We start from the raw sequence: 18,703 nt of genomic DNA, 5'->3' as shown, positions 1-18,703 counted from the left end.
ATGTTTGACCACACTCATGGTAAAAAATTTCTATGTATAACAGGAATTTGCTGTTTTTCAGTTTGTGGCTTATCACTGGGCACCACTGAGAAGTCTGGCTTCATCTGCTTTAGTTACTCTCGTAAGGTAAGGAACTGATAAAATCCCTGAGCCTTCTCCAAGCTAAACAATCCCAGCTCTCTCAGCCTGTACCTGTATGTCGAGTACTTCAGCCCCTTAATCATCTCTGTGACCCTTCACTAGACTCCCTCCAGTATACCCATGTCTTTCTTGCATTGTGGAGCCCAGAAGAGGACACAGTACACCAGATGTGTCCCATCAGTGCTGAACGAGTGGGAGGAGGGGAAGGATTGCCTCTCATTCTGCTGACAGCTCTCCGCCTAATGCAGGATGTCTGCCTTTGATTCAAGGGCACACGGCTGGCTCATGTTCCACTGTCCACCAGGACTTCCGTGTCCCTCTCTGCCAAGCTCCTTTACAGATGGTTGGCCCCAAACTGGCATATGGAATTATTCCTTCCCAGGTGCATAACTTCCCTTCGTTGAACTTCATAAGATTTCTGTTGGCCTCAGCCTGTTGAGGTCCCTCTGAATGGCACCACACTGTCTGGTCCATCAGCCACTCCTGGTTTTGTGCTCTCTCTGTGAACTTGCTGCACTCTGTCCCACTGTTGTAATGAAGACACTCAGCAGTACTGGCCCCAGGACCTAGGTCACACCGCCAGCAACTGGCCTCCCGCTGGACTTTGTGCCAGCGACCTCAACCCCTTGAACCCAGCAGCTCTGCCCCTCCTCTCCCCTCATCTATCAAGGCAGTCATTTTATCATTTCAGGTGACTGGGTCAGACAGACACGACTTCCCCAGTATAAATCCAGGGTGACTGCTGCCAGTCACCTTGTCCTCAGTATGTTTGAGGCTTTCAGTACTATTTGCGCTATCACCTTTGCAGGGCCGAGGGGAGGCTGACCAGCCTGCCGTTCTCTGAGGTCCCCCAAGCTCACTGTTTTTTTCCTGCCATTGCCAGTTGCTGCATCTACAAAAAGCCCTTTTAAAATTGAAAACAGATGACTGACATTTAACCAGAGCTGGCAAATATCCTTTGACACGCTATTCAAAACATTTTTCTAAAATATATCACAGGATAAAAACGCTTGTAATTTATCCTAAGACGAAGTTCGTAGGAAAACAGAAAATGGTACAAATCCAACTTCAACTTTACAGTACTCTTAGTTTATTACCATTCAGTGCAGGAACATTTATATTACCTGAGTAAGGGAGGGTTGAAATTTCACCAGGCCCATTAAAATCCAGCTTGATAAAGTGCTGCGAGATTCCCTATGCGACACGGTGCAAGGATGTTTAAAAGACCTTCAGTGATCATCTACTCCAACTCTGCCCACCCAAGTTCTTGAAGAGCTGGCCGGGGAAACTTCTGGCTTCAAGGAGATGATTTTAATCTTTGGAAATTTTAAGAGGCTGAAAGCACGACGCTGTTAAAGCAGGGCACTAAGTGGCCTGTGGACTACTTCCTTTGATTCATAGGCAAAAAACCTGGAAAAGTGATAAGGGACTAAACAGAAAATTCAAGGCTAGATACATTTAATGCCAAGCAACAGGGCTGTGTGGAAAATAAGTCTGTTTAACAAAAGCCTATTTAATTCTTAGAAATTATTTGGCTGGTAGAGGTAACAGTGGGAATGTCATAGAATGAAATCGAGGAGTATGACAGAACAAACTCAGCACTCACCATTAACAGAGCACACACCACACAGATTAACCACTGCCAGCATCCCTTTCCAAAGTGATGTTTATGCAAGGCTCTGCTGGATCAGTATCAGCTTCAGACATGTTGAATTGTCTCAGAATCTGGAAATAAGTACAAAGTCACTGCAGATAAAATGTTTTGTGAAAAAGTTTGGAGGAATGAAAAATAGCAGTGGGGTTAAGGTGGTTGTGCAGAGCAATTTCAGATTCTGGTCACATGAAAATGCATCACCTTTCTCATATAGCCAAATTACAAGATAAGAAAACCTGGACCAAGGACTGCAGACACCGCCTACAGCAGAGGGTCTGTCTCCAGGCACACAATGACTCTAAAGAATGATCAAGCAGCCCAACACAAATTCCCAGGATGATGCTGAGACATGACGGACTAACGCAGCCCATGGATGTCAGGAATTTTAATGGCCTGAGTATTATGAAGGCCAGACACAATGATATCATTATCCTTCCTGCCTTTGACACCATGAACGGCATCTCTGGCAGAAGGGCTTGCTTCCGCAGCGGAAATGGCAACCCTTCCAAGCACAATTGTTGCTGAAGCCCTGCTTGTGCCGGCACATCAACACAGTCCAACACACTGGATCCCATTTCCAGGCAGCATCTTCAGGAGTTTCACCCCATGTCTAAATGCAGCAGCAATCCCTGCTATGCCCAAGGATAACATCTCTTGTTATCAAATCCTTGTAACAGTTCTCTTGAGAGAACCCAATAATGCATCCAAGATTTTCAATTGTTCTACTGTAACTAGACAGAATTCCAGATTGTGGCATCCCACCCTCCAGGGGAAGGGAGTGCCCAAGATTTGTACATGCTCGTGGTCAAAAGGAATGACAAAAGCCCACAAAATCTTATGAAGTTCTATTAGTAAATTACACACTTGGCATGGAAATTGTTATGTTAGTGCCTGACCTATAAGCATATGGCAGTGGGTTTTGGATAAAGGGGTAGGATGAAAGGGAAGAGAGAAAGAGACAGAGATGAATTAAGAGGGGAAGAGAGAAAGGAAGAAAGAAAGAAACAGGGAGAAAGAGGGATCACCAGTCCTGGCTTCAGTGCTGATCCAGCTGATGGAGTGTCCAGGTCCTGGGGTGCACATGCACATGGGCTTCATGGGGGAACCATTTTATAGATAAGTTTTCCCTGCCCTGGAGTTAAGTTTCTCACTTTCTATGAAAATTCGTTCTCATGCACAGTCTATTCTTCCAGACCTTTCTGGAAAAGGGTCAGAGGCTTCAAGGGTCTTTGGAGTTCTCGATATCCCCCTACAGCCCAATCCCCCTTCTCGACCTCAGTCCTGCCCTTGTGCTGTTCTGTGTTGGGCTTATCTCCAGGAGCCAGAACAAGGACGTTTGCCCCAGAAAAGTGCTGTCCTACCTCTCTGGCCACATCCTGTTCTGGCCACATTTGTTCTCACAGTGTGTTATTACCAACTATCCTTGGGTGTTCTTACCAACAATCCTTGGTTGGCTCCACAGCCAGCGCAGGCTATCAGTATTTGAGACAGACACATTAAGCCCCTTATCTTCTGGCCTTCTACACAGATTCCTTGCAAACTCAAATCTGAAAGTAAAGCTTGGTTTCTTCATGCAGAGCCTCTCCCTTACAGAGCCTGTTTACAACTGGCTGGAATATGTTTTGGAGAAAGGCAGTGCTGTTGGTGCAGGTGTCATCAGGGTTAAGAGAGAACAGTTTGTAGGGAAGAGCAATATTTTATTAGACCAAGAGTTGCTACTGTTGGGAAAAAACAGGCACAAAGCAAATAAAAACTTCAGAATAAGCAGCAAAAGATTGCTCTGCACTTCAGCTTGGTCAGACTAATTGTCCAATGAGCCTGAGGGGGAAGAGTTGGTAGTGTGGAAGTAGACAAGAGCATTAGCAAAAGGGAAGACAGACTGAAGCCCAAGCCTTTGAAGAAGAGACAGTTTTCCTTTCTGACTGTAACACAGAAGTAGAGCAGACTCTTGAACCAGGAACAGGGAGATATTCTTAACATGAGCAGTTTCCCCCACTCAAGAATGTGACTGGCAAGGAGAATATGCCAAAGCACCACAACGGTGGTTTCCAGCCTGTGGTACATGGCCTGCAGCCCATTTCAGAAATCTGCAGCAGGGGACTCAGAAAAGCAATCCTGCACTAAGCTTAGACAGCCTGTTGGGATTTGCACCTGCACCAGGCTCTTCGTTCGTGGCTGGAAAACTGGAGAGGTTGCAAATCCTTGTAACAGCAGATTAGAATCCTGACACGGGCAGTAGGTAGAATTTGCCTGCCAGGACTGGTCACACCTTTGCTGTGTTTGGTGCAGGGGCTCCTCTCCAAGCTTAATGTGCTGAATCACAGATTTATGTAGTTTGGAAAAACCTCCAATGTCGAATCAAACCTGTGATCAACCATTACCTTGTTAAGTAGAACAGAGGCACCGAGTGCCACATCCAGTCATTCCTTGAACACTTCAGGGGCGGTGACTCTTCCACCTCCCTGGGCAGCCTGTTCCAATGCCTCACCACCCTTTCAGTGAAGAAATTCCTCCTGATGAATTCTTGGAGTGAAAGTCCTGAGCTTCCATCAGTTTATTCCTTTGGCTGTCCTCTGGAAGCTTTGGTAGTGCAGTATGCCATTTTCTCATTTATATTTACTCCATGTACAGCAGAGAGAATCTACAATGCTTTGATTCTGACATCCCTGTTTAATTTTTTCCTATTCCAAATGCTCTTGGGCTGGATTCTGTGTGACTTTTGGAGACATGTTCCAGCTGGCACCACGCCATCTGACTACAGCATCCCAAGAGCTCTCAGCCTTTGTTGTTTTATGCTGCACATCAAATATCCATCTTGATTATCAAAGGATTGCCAAGTCATGATAAAAGAATGCTAATAATACTGATTAAATCCACACATATTATGGATCTGCAGACATGTTTGTCACAAAGCTTGTGAAACTTTGTTTCCAGCTGTAATTAAAGCTGTAATTGTCTCCCCTCAAAAGTAATAAAACAAAATATCAACAGCTGCATGAAGAAAATCAACAGTACCTGTGTTCTGTTTGGTCTGAATTTCAATTTAGCTTAAAGAACCCTCTATCTTACAGAGAAAATATGGAAATAGGGAGGTCTTGCAGCTTCTCAGCAGTAGGATCTGTCATAGCTCCTGCCCATCTATGCAATAAGTATCAAGGATGCAGTCTGGTTAAATCTATCTACTCTAAGCAGAGAAAGAAACAGCATGAAATACAGTGATTAATTTTCAGATATTGTTTAGGGTAAAATCAGATTTCATGCCTTCTCTATTTACATGGCGAGTACAGGGTCAAGGGATAGAGGATGAGCAAACAGCAAAGGTCAAGGACCATGGGACGTCATCACTGGAGGCACCAGAGGCTGAACATCACCTTCACCGGCCCTGCCTGCTCAGCACCAAGCAGGGACCAACTCCCACATAAGATGAGTGAGGATGGCTGTTAAAGCCTTGCAAAGGCCTTGCCAGGCCTTGCAAAGAAGGGATGCTCTAAGGGTATGACCACTGCGTTTTGGGCAACCAGACAAGCCGTACACAGTGGAAAAAATACACAGCAGGAAAAAGCCTAAAGGGAAAAAGCTTTTTACTTTTATTTTCTCCTGACTCAGGGAGTAAAACTTTATTGACTATCCATTTTCACCATCCATCATCATTCAGTTTACCCCCTCAACATTCTTCATTAGTCCGCACCATACACTTCTTGACCTTCTCCTCCTGTGGTGCAGCTATCCTTTGTCCTGGATTTCTCCATGTCCACGGCGTGCCTGCCTGTGCCCAGCCTGGCAAGAGAGCCAGATGCTTACATTAACTTACGTTAACTCAAGTGCAGAATTGGTTCCAGAACGCCCGTTCCCAATGCACAGGGGTCCCTCACGGGGGACCCTTGCGGGCTCCTTCACAGGGTCACTCAGGAGAGTTTCTCACACGGTCCTTCACGGGGGTGCTCGAGGGGGACGTGGAGGGGGTCCCCGAGGGGTTTTCTCGGGGAATCCCTCAAGGGATCCCTCACTTCGTTCTCCCTCGCGGGGTCCCTCAGGGCGTATCTGAAACCGTCCCTGTCGGAGGGTCCCACGGGGTGTCCCTCAGACGGGGATCCCTCACACGGTCCCCCCGTGGGTCCCTCACAGGGTCTCTCTTGGAGGGCCCCACTGGGGGTTCCTCAGACGCCGGTCCCTCATGGGGGGGGTCCCTCAGAGGGGAGTCCGTCAGACGGCCCCTCACGGGCGGTGCCTCCCGGGGGACCCTCACACGGCCCCTCACGGAGGCGCCCCCCGGAGGCGCCCCCCAGGGTCCTTCATCCCGCCCCTGGGCGGGGCCCTCTCGCGCCCCGCCCCTTTTCCCCGCCGCCGAGCGCGTGCCGGGTGGGAGGTGGAGCCCCGATCACGTGAAGGGCCAAAGGAAAGGGCGGGGCTTCCCCCCGCGCGCGGTGCTCACGTGGTCGCCGGGAGGGCGCGGGGGGGGGGGGCCAGAGGCGGAAGCGGGGCTGGTGGATGGTCGCGCGCTGGCGGTGCGTGAGGGGCGCGCGCGGCCCCGGGGGGGGCGGGGGGAGCGCGACACACGGGGGGCTCCGCGCGAGCACGTCACGTCACGTCACGTCACGTGCAGAGGGGCGGGAGGGGGCAGGAGCAACCCCGCGCGCGCGTGGAGGAGGAGGAGGAGGAGGAGGAGGAAGGGGGAGGTCACGTGACGGTCGCGGGCGCCGCCGCCGCTTTGTGAGCGCACCGGGGCAGGTACCGCGCGCGCGGGGGGCGCGAGACGCCCCCTCACACCGCCTCCCCCCGCCAACGGCCCCTGCTCCCCCCCCCCCCAGAGGCGCTCCCGCGGCCCAGCCCCGCTTTGTCTGCCCGCCGCTGCCCCGCTCTGTCCCTCGGTCCGTCCCTCGGTCCGTGGGTCGGTCGGTGTCCGCCCGGGCCGCCCCGCCCCGGCGCGCCCGCCGGCGGGTTGCGGGGGGACGCGGCTCTGCCCTACTTTCCGTGGCAGCCGCCCCAGGGAAGCATCGCCCTGGCCTAGATCGCCGCCCCCCCTTCAGCCCGCTCGGCAGGGCCGCGGGCGCGGGCAGCGCTCACCCCACCGGGCACGGGGAGCCCACCCGGCCCCCTCAGAGGTGGGTTCGGCACCCGCGGGAGGGCCCTGCGCCCGCAGCCGGGCAGGAGGGGTCCCGTCTCATCCCCTCACTCCGGGGATTCCTCCTGGCGGGTCGGTGCCTGTGGCTCTGGGGGTGTGAGGGAAGGGGGTGCAGCGGGGGTCCAGTGGGGCTGGCGGAGGGAGTCGGGGCAGAGGGGAGGCGGCAGCTCGGGAAGGGAACAGCTGGGTGAATAGGTATCGATCTGTGTCTTGCGCAGGGCTTTACTTCCATGTTGTTGCCCATCCCCTTCCCGGCTGCTCCCTCGCTGGTGGAGGGGGCTCACAGCCACAGACAATGACACCTCGGCACATACAGTGGGTTACTTGAGGACATGGCAATGAATGAACCATTCTCTCCGTTAACCTGCTCCACCTGGTCTGTTCTCGCCGTCGGTTGTGTCTGGTTGCTCTCAATTGGGTGTCAGGGCAGGGCTTTGCTGTTGGTCTGGCTCATGTTGCCTTTAAAAACAACAACAAAAAAATCTGTGTTTTCTCTTGTTGCTGGAGAAAATTGCAGCAGGGAAGTGAGCTGGTAGATACTCCTCTGCAAGAAGCTGGGTGTGGGAAGGACCTGGTGCACATCTGAGTCTGGTGGCAAGGATCTGAACTCTGTGTGTGGAATAGGTTCAAAAGCATGTGCTGGAATGTCTGCAGTGCTGTTGGGTGCCACCTGGGAGCTGCTCAGGGTGGACCGGTTTGAAGCTTCTCTCCTGTAGATTTGTTAACACCAGGAGTGTGGATTTGCAGAGCCCTCCTGGTTGTGTTCAGGGGCACATGATGGCATGTGGAGCAGAAACTTGGGGTTTACTGTGGAGCTGCGTGAGGGGAAGCTGTGGAAAGGGAATGGAGGGGCCGTCCTGGCCTGAGAGCAGCTGTTTTTTTCCAAGTGAAGAAATTGGAGCTGGATGTGAGGGAAGGGAAAGGAGGGGGAGCAGTGCTTGCCGTTGAAACAGAGCCCTTCACAAAAAACGCCAGCGACTCAGCCTCCTGGTTTTGCTTTTTTAATATTTACCAGGCCCTTTTAGCAATTCCCTTGGTTTTATCACGTTCTCTAATGGAATCTGGGTTTGGATTCCTACCTGACTGAGTCAGTATTTATACCTGGGCCCAGTCTCTCTGTGGTGGTTTGACCTAACTTGTTTAAAGAATTTATTTTTAACCTTACACTAGGTAACTTGAAAGCAAGCAAGGCTAAATCACTTTGCAGGATTAATGATGGAGACTCCTGGAGGGTTACATGGAGAAACTGGATTAACTGGTGTAAACCAATTTTGATGTAGAGTCTGGAAAGTGAGCTGACTTGTGTGTTTATAACCTCAACAATCTTGGTACCTCCGAGGAGATAGGGAAGAGTGGGAGTTGGTCAGACTCTGTTCTGCTTTGCTCTGGTTGCAATTTTAGCCATGTGTTGATTTTGAAAACTGTTTATAATAAAAAAGGCATGAAAATTCTGAAGTTTAGACTGTTACGTTTGTTTTGGCCAGTCCTCCATAAAGCTCCTGGTGCCATGACTTGCAAAAGGATTTGATCATTCAAGGGGACTTGGGAGCTACAGGCTCACCACTAAAATCTAAGGAAGCCAAGGGGAAACAGAACAAAAGAATCTCGTCTGTAACTGAAGCTGTTATTTTGAAAAATTTTTTTGGTTTGTTCTTCCAATTTTTAAACTACTCTTTCAGAACCCAGAAGCAGATTGTTGGTGTTCTGTATTTCTTCCATGGACTTTAGTTTTAGGTGATGTTTTCCTCACAGAATGCCATTTTTTGGTATATTTTATGTTTGTTGCTGGTGTCCCCCTAGTGATGCTGCTCCTAGCAGTGCTGATTAACTGTGCTTGCGCAATGTGTGTGCCCTGTACTGTTAATGCTCTATTAATAATTAGCATTGGTAGTACTACTGTTAGCAGTGATGTTTACTTGCAGTTTCAGTCGCGTTTAGTACCAGCACTTGGAGTAGGTACTTCATGAAAGACCAGGAATAAGACTTTAGATCTTTTATGAATCTTTTTATTTATCTTTGTCGCTTATTTGGTTGAAGACCCGTGTTCAGTGCTTGGCTTTGCAGCAGCCTTGTGTGACCTTGCTAAAAGAGAAGCCAAGGGACTTGTCCCCTTTGTAAGATGACAGACTAAAGAAACTCTGTGTTGTATTTGTAGACTTCAAAAGCATTGAATGGAAGGTGCTAGAGGAAATACAAGTGATACTCATTGCAATGTTGTTATTCTGCTGGAAATTTGGGTGAATTTGGTTTTTATTTCTGATACAATGTGTTTACTTGTAGCCCACTGGATCCTTTTTGGTTTTCAGAGAAGACCTAGTTTGGACTTGTACTGTTTTTCATATAACTTCCCTAAACAAGTTACGGTCATTAAAGTGAGAGCTGGGATGAAAGGTTGTGAGGTGCCTCCTTTGCAATTACTTGGGGTTCATATTTTACAAGAATTGTACAAAGGCTTTGTCTGTTTTGCTCTGACATGAAAGTCCATGCTCTTTGATTTTGGCCATCTGAACTGCGAGTCTTTTGGAACTCCCCTTCTGCCTGGGGCTCCTGCAAGGTTGTTCCTTCCACAGGTGTGGTACCCTCAGCCCTCCTCTCCCCATTACTTCTCAGTGCTGCAAAGGGTAAACAGGGACTGAAGACAGTTCAGAGGTGGTACAGTCTGATGCCTAAGATCTCCTGGCTTGCTCAGCTTACTTTTATAACATCATAAATATTTTTCTGAGCTTGTTTTACTTATGTTCTCCTTAAATTGTACAAGTAAAACTTGTAAAATAGGTTGTGTGAACAACTTTGTGCAGCTCCCTTGGATGGAGTTGTTTCTATTCTCAATTCTCTTGAAATTCTCTTTTTTCCTTTTTTGTCCAGCTGTCTTTGTGAAACCTACATGATACTGTGGCTTCTTTTTGAAGATGAACTGATAAAGCTTTTTTCCTCTCCCTTCCCAGCTTCTTAAATCAGTCTTCCAACAGCTGAGCTTGGAGGAGTCCTTAACCTGGCTGAGTGTAGCGTTTTGCATTAAAAACAATGAAATGTTTCCCGTGTTGAGTGAGCTTTGATCTCTCTTGAACCTTAAGGTTTGCCTGAAGTACTCTATGGTGAACCTTATGATTTTGTTTTTCTGCTTTATCATACAGGAAATATATTTTATTCCTGCAGAAGATGCATGTTCAATGGAATTCTTGTTACAGAGTCATTCACTATTTTAATCCAAAGTTAAATGAAGGAAAGACAAATACTTTCTTAGCCTCCAGATCTGAATCATCAGGTTGCACTTTTTTTAACCTGATTTAATGGGGGGGAAAAAATGTCTGGCTCAGTATGTTAGGCAGTCCTGTGGTTGAAGGTGTAAAATTTGAATTCACTAGCTATGATCATGTTCCTAAATATTTCTGATGGTTAGCTGTAGAGAGAGGAAGTTTTTCTGCAGTTTTATTGTGTCTGGCATAGATTTCATTTGTATTTCTTATGACAAAAGTACTGTTCCTGGAAGTAGGATGATGCTTTACAGACCGTAGTGAGGTTGCGTTTGAGCAAAGAAAACACAGTATTTTTTTCTACTCTGTTTTGTCAAGTGTTTTGAGGATGGTGGAAATATAGTAACATAGAGTGAAGCATATGGCTTCTGAAAACTTTCTGCTTCTTCTTCCTGTTCAATTCTCAATGTTAACTGAATTATGGCTGTTTTGTGCTAAACACTTGACTGATATCTTGTACTATCACATTGTCCATGTCTCCCTGTATTTCAAAGCTATTTTTTTCTCTCTACATTCTTCCTCAATTTTTAGAATTGCGTGTTGTCTTACACACAGTTTCAGTAACATGAATCTGAAAGGAATCCTGGTACCAAACCCTGCTGTGCTGTTGGGCTGTACATAGGATTTATACAATTTCTTCTTGTGTTGAAGAAATTCTGGTCCATGCTTTTGGTGGTTGTACCCCAAGGGGCAGATGTCTGCTGTGCTTTTATTTCAGCTTTCAGTCAGGCATTCTTGAGATCACTGACTTGTGATCTGTTTTGGAGACTGACGTAAGAGAGACCTAAGTTACTGATGTTAACTTTGGGTGACTAAATGTGATGAGGGAGAGCAGTACTGCACATCATGGTCTTGTGCTTCACTTTCTTTTATTAGCCACTGAATGAATTTCTGAATGTTTGGAACATGGGGTAAGTGCCAAGGGGTGACTGCCTGAAATTCAGTTTAGAGAGAGACTGGAATAGTGTCTCCATGAAGGCAAGTTAATGAATATGCAAAAGTGGGGTTTCTTCTCAGTGTTTGAGAAAACCTTGTGGCTTTCTAATACACATCCTCAACCTGTTGGGTTTCTTTGCTGCATCCTGATGTCCAGATTAGCAGCAATGCCCGGGAACTCTTCTTTACATCTTAGGAAAAGGCGCTTATTATCTTCCTTGAATAGTTCTCTGTTATGACTGAAACATAAAACTTTCAGTTGTATACCTGTACTCCAGTTTTCATCGTTTGCCATTTTATGTGTTGATGTAGTAGTGTATGTTGCTGGATTTAATGTCCCAATGGCTTTTACCCTATCTGATTTAATTGAAGATTCCGTTGATTTTCTCTTTTATTGCTGTCAGAGCAGAATTGCTAGAGCTTGAGTTGTCCCTAATGAAGCTTGTGGGGCATTTTTGATAACAGCTTTTCTGTTATATATAGGACTTGCTTCCCTTTTCACTTCACTCAATCACGGGCTGTCTGAGATTGGCAGGGACTTCTAGGCATGGTCTTGTCTCCCCTTGCTCAAACAGGACCACCTTCAGCGGGTTACCCAGGACTGTGTCTGGACGTCTTTTGTACATCTCTGAAGGTGGACACTCCACCCCCTCACCGGGGAACCTGTGCTGTGCCAATGCTTGGTCACCCTCAGAGTACAAAAGCTTTCCCTGATGTTCACATGGAGCCTCCTGTGTTTCAGTCTGTGCCTGTTGGCTCTGGTCCTGTCACTGGGCATGGCTGGGAGGAGCTTGGCTCTGTCTGTGCACCTTTCCAGGTACTTACATACATTGGTAAGGCACTGCATCCCCCCAAGCTTTCTTCTCTGGGTTAAACCACATGACATAAAATCTGTAGTCCTTTATGCAAACTCAACCCGTGTGTCCTTACAGGCCCTTGAGAAGGAGGTGGATTAAGCATTGAATTTAGTATGGGTGGTGGTAACAGTATCTCATGACTCTTGATCGGTGGAGGAGCAGGTGGGTCTGGGATATGGGCGGGTTCAGAGAAGGTGCTGTGAAAATGCAGTAAGATACATATTTCAAATCTAAATAATTTCTGTGCTTTTAGATAAGGAGTAATTGGCTGTCCCAGCTCTAGCTGAAGACTATAATTCAACAGTTTGTGAGGGAGGAAACAGGTCAAACACTTGATTGTCTGCTAGTGCTAGAATTGCCCAAGTCCAGTGTATGTTCTATCTAGGAATTGCCTGGATTGTAAATGATGGCTTAATGTACATACATCATTTAGGAGAGGTTAGGCTGAGTTCTTGCTGTTCTTCTGCATATTGAGCAGTTCATTTTATAAAGTTGTGTATATCAAAGTAATTTTTAAAAGTACTTTTTAATGAGACTAAAGCCCAAACTTTGCAGAATTACATGAGTTCTGGTAAATTAGAAGGGAACCGGACCAGCCCATTTTCATATTCTTCCAAACCCAGACACCTTCCCTGAAAACCCCAAGACCCCTACAGCTGTAGAGGAAGGTTGAAATAAAGTGAGATGGTTAAAATTGCTTTCATAGTTGGGGTTATTGAATCTCAGGAGTTCTGGGACAACTCTTTTAGAACAGTCATCTGAAATGAAACATCACTTGAGATGTAGTTTCTGCTAGGAAACCTACCTCAAATATTTGGATGACTTCACTCCCTTGCTGATTCTGTTGATTGCTGGAGAGTGCTTTTGAGAACCTCAGTCATGGGAGAGAGTGAAGCAAGAATATATAACTTTTATATTTGTTCTCAGTAGACAAATCCATTAAAATAAATTATCAGCAGAAGGCATTCTGAGTGTTTCACTAGTTATGAAATGACCCACCCATTATAAAATACAATAAAACATAGTGAAAGAAACTGCAGAACCATCACTTTTCAGTTCTATTTAGTATCTAAGTAAAAACTGAGCACAAGAACATATTGAGTGAGGCATCTTACCTTACAGGCCAGAACGAGCAGGTTTTGAACACTTGATTCAGACTGTGGTACCTAAAACCATTCCACCCAGCAAAAAACGCAAGTAGCTGTTTGGGGCTGGAACTGAATGTAGGGAAGAAAAAAACCAAAAGAGTTTAGCAATTGGACTTGGCATTGTTTTCCTTCCCAGGACTTTTTTTAGGAGTGGTGGGTGGCCAGGAACTGGTTTTATGGTTTTAGGTTCCCTTTATTGACAGACCCTGATCGAAAAGGTGACATGTAACTCTTCCTCCCTTTCCAGTTGCTCCACAAAAGTTAGGGTCAGTTGTTAACATGTTCTTTTGATGGTACTTTCCTTGACTCCACAGACAGGTTCTAATGCAGTATGTATAGAGAGAGGGACACAGTGAGTTGCTTGTGGAGGAGCAGGAGGAGGATGTGGCTTGGGGGTGGTTTGGGATGGGGGAAAAGGGGGGAAGAATTTGGTATTCCTGAGCTTGATACTTGTTACTTTGATTTGTTTGTTCAAGTTATTCAGAGTCTGGTTGATAGCAGCAGAATCATATCCCCAGTACTGCTGGGGAACCTTAGGTGTGTCTTAACAAACAAACCGAGTTCCCGCTTTGATGAGCTGCACTGAAAGTGAGTAATGAAATAGGGCTGGGAATGATCAGCTCTGGTGAAAAACCCAGGGAGGAGGGAGGGGTCTCTGTTCTCAGCATCCCTCTTGGCCGCTAAATCTGCCTGGTGAATTATTTGACACTGTGACTGCGTTTCAGTCCTTTGAAATGGTGTTGCTCTGTTGGTGGGTAGCAGCTGGGTCTTTGCTAATGCCAACTGGAAAGTTGTGAGATTGTTTTGCATCTTACTTCTGGTATTCCTACAAATGTGTTTTTGTTCTGTGCTTATGGGTATGTATAGAGCAGCATTGACAACTTGCCATGTTCCCCAGAAGTTTGTATATGAACAGACACACTGGAAAGACTGTGAAAATTTTTTAAAGATAATTTTTTCTCTTTTTTTAAAAGAGGAATGTTGAAGGGGATAAGCTATCTCTTCTGCCACCCAGTAATTCTGGGGAAAGTTAGCTCTCTTGGTAGATTCACTTAGTCCTTCTGCTGAGTACAATGAGAACCTTACCACCTCTTGTATTTCCTGAAAAATCTCAACTTCAGGCTTCTCAGGTAGACTTCACATAAGCATAGCTCAAACATAGTGCTAAACTTTGCTAAAATGTATGTCTGAACACCACTGATTTTGTTATAGTTAAAGCCTAAAAACATTCATCTGAAGACAATATGGAAAAGCCTGAAAATAGAGCTTCACACTAGGCTGGTTTATCTAAATGCATGTTTGGGTATTATGACTCTATTCTATTTTATACTACTGTGATATTTATGGCTACAGAGGTGTGTGGCTCTGCTTTCCTGAAATCTTAAAGACCAACCTGGAGGAAGTGCTATGCTTAGCTCTTCCAGGACTTGGTGTGCATTGACCTTCCAAGCAGTCAAGCTTCAGGGATGTGTCAAAGCTTGTTGAAATACTGACTGCAGTGTCTATTCTCCATCTCTCTTTTTCAGAAGTTATATGTATTTTTAAAATTACCCAAATTTATAATTTAAAAGAAAAAAGTAAATATGTCCTCAATTTAATAAAAAAAAAACCTGTATAAAATTAAGATCTTTGTTAAACTTCAGATCAGTTTAAAATAAAAAGCTCCCCAAAAACTTGTCTTAACAAAGGTGATGTGAATATTTTCTAGTTGTATTAAATCCAAAACATCACAGCTGGAATAGTCTTAGGATTAACCAAAACACTATCGTATGTTTTTGGAACTTAGACTTTCAAGGTTTTTACAGCAATTGGATATTTGACTATTTTAGTTTGACTGCAATATACTTCTCACAGTTAAACAACAACTTGGGTTTGTCAGGGTAAAACAACTGCTGGCAAGTGAGTTCCAGATAAACATTTGTTTAATTTTAATTCCCTCTGAAGTAAAATTACAGCCTTTAGAGTATTCACATTACTTTGTAAGGTTGATTTTTTTTTTTTTTTGTTGTTGTTGATTCACCAGGTTTGATCCTAGTTTTTCTTCTCACTTTATGTCATTGCTTTCCTGGAGCTCTTTGTTTTATTCCTCATTTAAATTTGGTAGGAACTGATAATTCAGTCAAACAAAGGTTTTTATTCTCAAATGTGCTTGTATGTTAGAATATACATTGAAGTCTAACATAATCTCTGATATGGAAGGCCTTACTCTTGGTGCTTTGTGCTCTGAGAATTTTCTGGGGTTTATTCATTGTGTATATAACATTTGAGAATTTAGAATGGTTTTAAAGGGAAGTTATGTCTCTGGCTTTTGGAATGAGGTAATCTATTTAAACATACTTTTTCCTTCCCTTTCTTCTTTCCCTGGCAAAAAAAATCTGAAAAGAGCAAAAAATGTTTTTCTTGGATGTATTTGTGACTCTTCAAATGGACTTCCATGAATAAGTGGAAGTAAAAATTCTACTCCTTGAAGTTGCTGTTCTCAGCAGTTGTATGTATACTCAGCAATGTTTAAAGGCAGTGTATTGAGAGCTGTTTTATCCCTTTCTATCAGTCTCTTGCATTTGATCTTGCAGAGAAATTCCTGTGATGTAGCTGTGAGGTCACAGTATTTTCCAACAGATCCCTAAAACTCAGACTTCATGGCAGGGTTCTTTTGGATATCAAAACTAAGGTCATGCTAACACCTTCTTCCTTACAATTTTGGAGCATAAAAACAAGGTTGGCAAGTACCGTTTTTCTAATTTTAGACATCAGAAAATGGAGGAACCAGAAGGACAGTACCACTTAGGTGAGGCTTGTATGCTTTCAAAAAACCACACTAAAACCCCCTGCAGAACTGCGAATTTCGGTATGCTGAAGACAAGAGCAACAATGAACAACTTCTTAGGTGGTTACTTTCTGCTGATTGCAGCTTAGGGTGAATGCTGTGTCTTGGACCTTTTCCTCTGATCAGAGGAAGCATGTTGCGTTCTTCCTTCTACAATTTTTATTTTCACTTTATTCTAGCGAATCAGATTCTTACTAGTTTTCCAGAAGCCATGTTTTGGGCAGTGTCCTCATTGAACTTGAAAAACAGTCTTGTGTTGAGAACACATTTAAGACATCATGCTGTTCTGCATTTTAAACTTGCCTGCCATTGGTTTCTGAATTTATTTACAGTGTTGTCTTGCCCTTTGCAGCAAGTATGCTTAGCAGTCCCCTGCTCTGCTAGAATTTTTAAGTAACACTGTAAATGGCTGAAAATTATTGCAGTGTTTAAAAAGCTGTTACTTAAGTTTGTAATGCTCGTTTAGAACTGGAAATATTTCATCTTGGATATCCCTTGCTTATCCTTTGGTTGTTTCTGTGTACATGTAGCTTTCTGGTTGTTTTGGAGAAAATTGATGTTTACAGTGCATCTTGTGCTGAAGTGGTTTTTGAGACTGTCGCTGCCAAACCATTTGTTTAGTGAAGTTTTTATAGGTGCAGTATGATCTCTAAAGCTGATACCTGTAATATTTTAATGCTGTAGCTAGAACTGAACACTGCAGCTAGCAAAATGTGTGTTCTAGGTACAGTCTAAGAATTCACATGTGTACTGAGGGTGAGGTGCACAGCTGGTATAAATAAGCTGTTTCAGAAACTAAGATGTGAAGAATATAAGTCCATTTTCTTTCAAAAGTGAGTAACTTCATCTTGCAGCAGAGTGCTTGTTCTTTTAGATTGAAAGTAAAATACACAGTTGACTACTATCTTCTTGGGATGTTTTAAAAAACAGATTTTCTACTTAGGCATTTTAATATTGCCTTCCACAGTATATAAGCCTGCATACCTGTGTGGAATGAGGGGCTGTGATTCGTTGCTATGCTGTACTAAAGTAATTCAGCAGAGTACAAAAATATGTTAAAGGGGAACCTTAACTTTATGAAAAGATGGGAAATATGTTTCTGTGAAAAGGAATTTCTTAATGGCCTATTAATAGGAAGGAAGTTTTGAAGAAAAACTTTATATGCTCATTAAGACCTTGCAAATTAAAAAAAAAATTACTCTTGCATTTTTGTCAATTTTATTATGAACTAGTCTGGCTTGGAAAGAAATGGTGGGGGAGTCTGAAAATGCATGAAAACCAAACAATGTTTAAGTCAGTCCAGACTTCCAGAAAAAGGTAAAGACAGGGCTGGAACAGTAGCTGTGGGTCTTAGAAGGAGCCTATGGAAGGTTCCCCCCTACTTAAGTTGGAGAGAAAATGAATAGTGAATTAAATGCAATAAAATTGGGCAATTTGATGTCCCATGTAGGCAGCTTGTCTCTTTGGTGTCTTCTATAGAAAGGTTAAGAAACTAAGAAGTGAGTGACTAATTTAATTTTGATGTAGCATTAAAGATAAGAACAGCCTGGATGACTTTATTCCTGCTTTTAGATTTGAATTCTGTGTAAAGGGATCTTTATTTGCCTGCTTCTTTCTAAAATGTTGTACATTTGAGGTTGTAAAGATAGTTAATCCTCCATCTCTTTGGAGAGACCTGACCTTCTGTAGATTCCAGAATGATGGAACAAGTGTAAGTGAATTTACATGTGACACCAAGGTGAGAAACTGTGATGGTGCGGAAAATAATGCTCAAAATCCTGTGGGAAAGCTTGGGTAAAACCACGTTTTCTGACTGAAGCAAATCAACATGAGGAGTAGTATCAAAGGAAACTTGTCAAACCTGCCTTGTTTGAAGTTAGACAAAAATGTAATAATGGTTGTGACCATAGAAGGAGCAATCCAGAGGTGACAGAGAAGTGAAAATGCTCTTTGATGGCTTTCAGTTCTTGGTGCTGTTTCTGTGGTTGGTTGTCTCTGAGCACCTGACAGTGCATTGGTAAAAGGATTTCACTTCTCACAGTGTTTCACTTTGGAAGACTAAACCAAGTGGCCAATAGTTTTCATTAAGAGGTTATGTACAGTAAAGATTGTTAAGAAAGAAAATGGTTAATACTGCCTTACAGACTATTTCTTTTCCTCCTTTTGAAACTTTATGTTCAGAATTTTATGTCACTGCAAAAAAAGTTGCTTTTTTACTTTGGTGGATAGTCCTCCTGCTTAAGATGAACCTTGAGAAATATCATCATCTGGGGGATAAATATAGAAAGATGTTCCAGAATATCTTGCTTTATTTAAAAGATTTTTTTTTTTCAGTAAGGCTCCTGGTCTCTTTAGGCAAGACTTCTTGGGTCTTCTGAATGTGAGCATGTCACAGGGAGTGATCTGTACTGGTGGTCTTCCCTTGGTGTCTAGTTCAAGCAGTTGGGCTCTGTTCAGATGTGGGAATGATACTGAGCTCTTTGGTGTTGCTACCAAAACTCTGAAGTTAAAACAAAAAATCTGATATCATGACATTTTTAGCACATTTTATAGATACAGATTTACTGATTGATTACACAGTGTATTTCCTTTTATATCATTGCGGCTTGTAATTTCACCATTGCTTTTTGTTGTGAGTGTTGTAATGTGACCTGATCAGTGGACGAGTCTAAATTAATCCTCCCCTCCAAAACTTTTCTGTGGTGGCACTTTCTACTTTGTCCCTCGTTATCAATTCTAGTGTGAATTAACTACGTGCTTTTTT

The 18,703-nt window shown here is 44.2% G+C and overlaps 1 protein-coding gene and 1 long non-coding RNA gene across 8 annotated transcripts in view; one reads left to right on the top strand and one right to left on the bottom strand.

The window, feature by feature from the left end:
* Window positions 1-5,359: 5,359 nt before the first annotated feature.
* LOC113960697 lies at window positions 5,360-6,107 on the bottom strand. The gene is made up of 2 exons (XR_003532082.1): window positions 5,675-6,107; window positions 5,360-5,572 (listed from the first exon to the last, which is right to left on the bottom strand). It is a non-coding gene; the product is annotated as an uncharacterized LOC113960697 (long non-coding RNA).
* Window positions 6,108-6,173: 66 nt separating this feature from the next.
* Window positions 6,174-18,703, top strand: part of UBAP2 (ubiquitin associated protein 2) — a 75,583-nt gene continuing 63,053 nt past the window's right edge. For 4 of the 7 annotated variants that reach the window (XM_027670380.1, XM_027670378.1, XM_027670377.1 and 1 more), the window contains exon 1: window positions 6,175-6,300. The gene's annotated coding sequence lies outside the window, so the exon portion shown is untranslated. Of the gene's footprint in view, window positions 6,301-6,458; window positions 6,524-6,688; window positions 6,898-18,703 lie in introns of those variants that run through there. The other 3 variants (XM_027670381.1, XM_027670376.1, XM_027670375.1) reach the window with 3 other exon arrangements.

This window comes from Neopelma chrysocephalum, unplaced genomic scaffold (assembly GCF_003984885.1).
Source record: "Neopelma chrysocephalum unplaced genomic scaffold, ASM398488v2 Primary Assembly neopelma1_96845, whole genome shotgun sequence".
Taxonomy (NCBI): domain Eukaryota; kingdom Metazoa; phylum Chordata; class Aves; order Passeriformes; family Pipridae; genus Neopelma; species Neopelma chrysocephalum.
The sequence above is the reverse complement of the archived record's forward strand: the minus strand, read 5'-3'. Positions and strand labels throughout refer to the sequence as shown.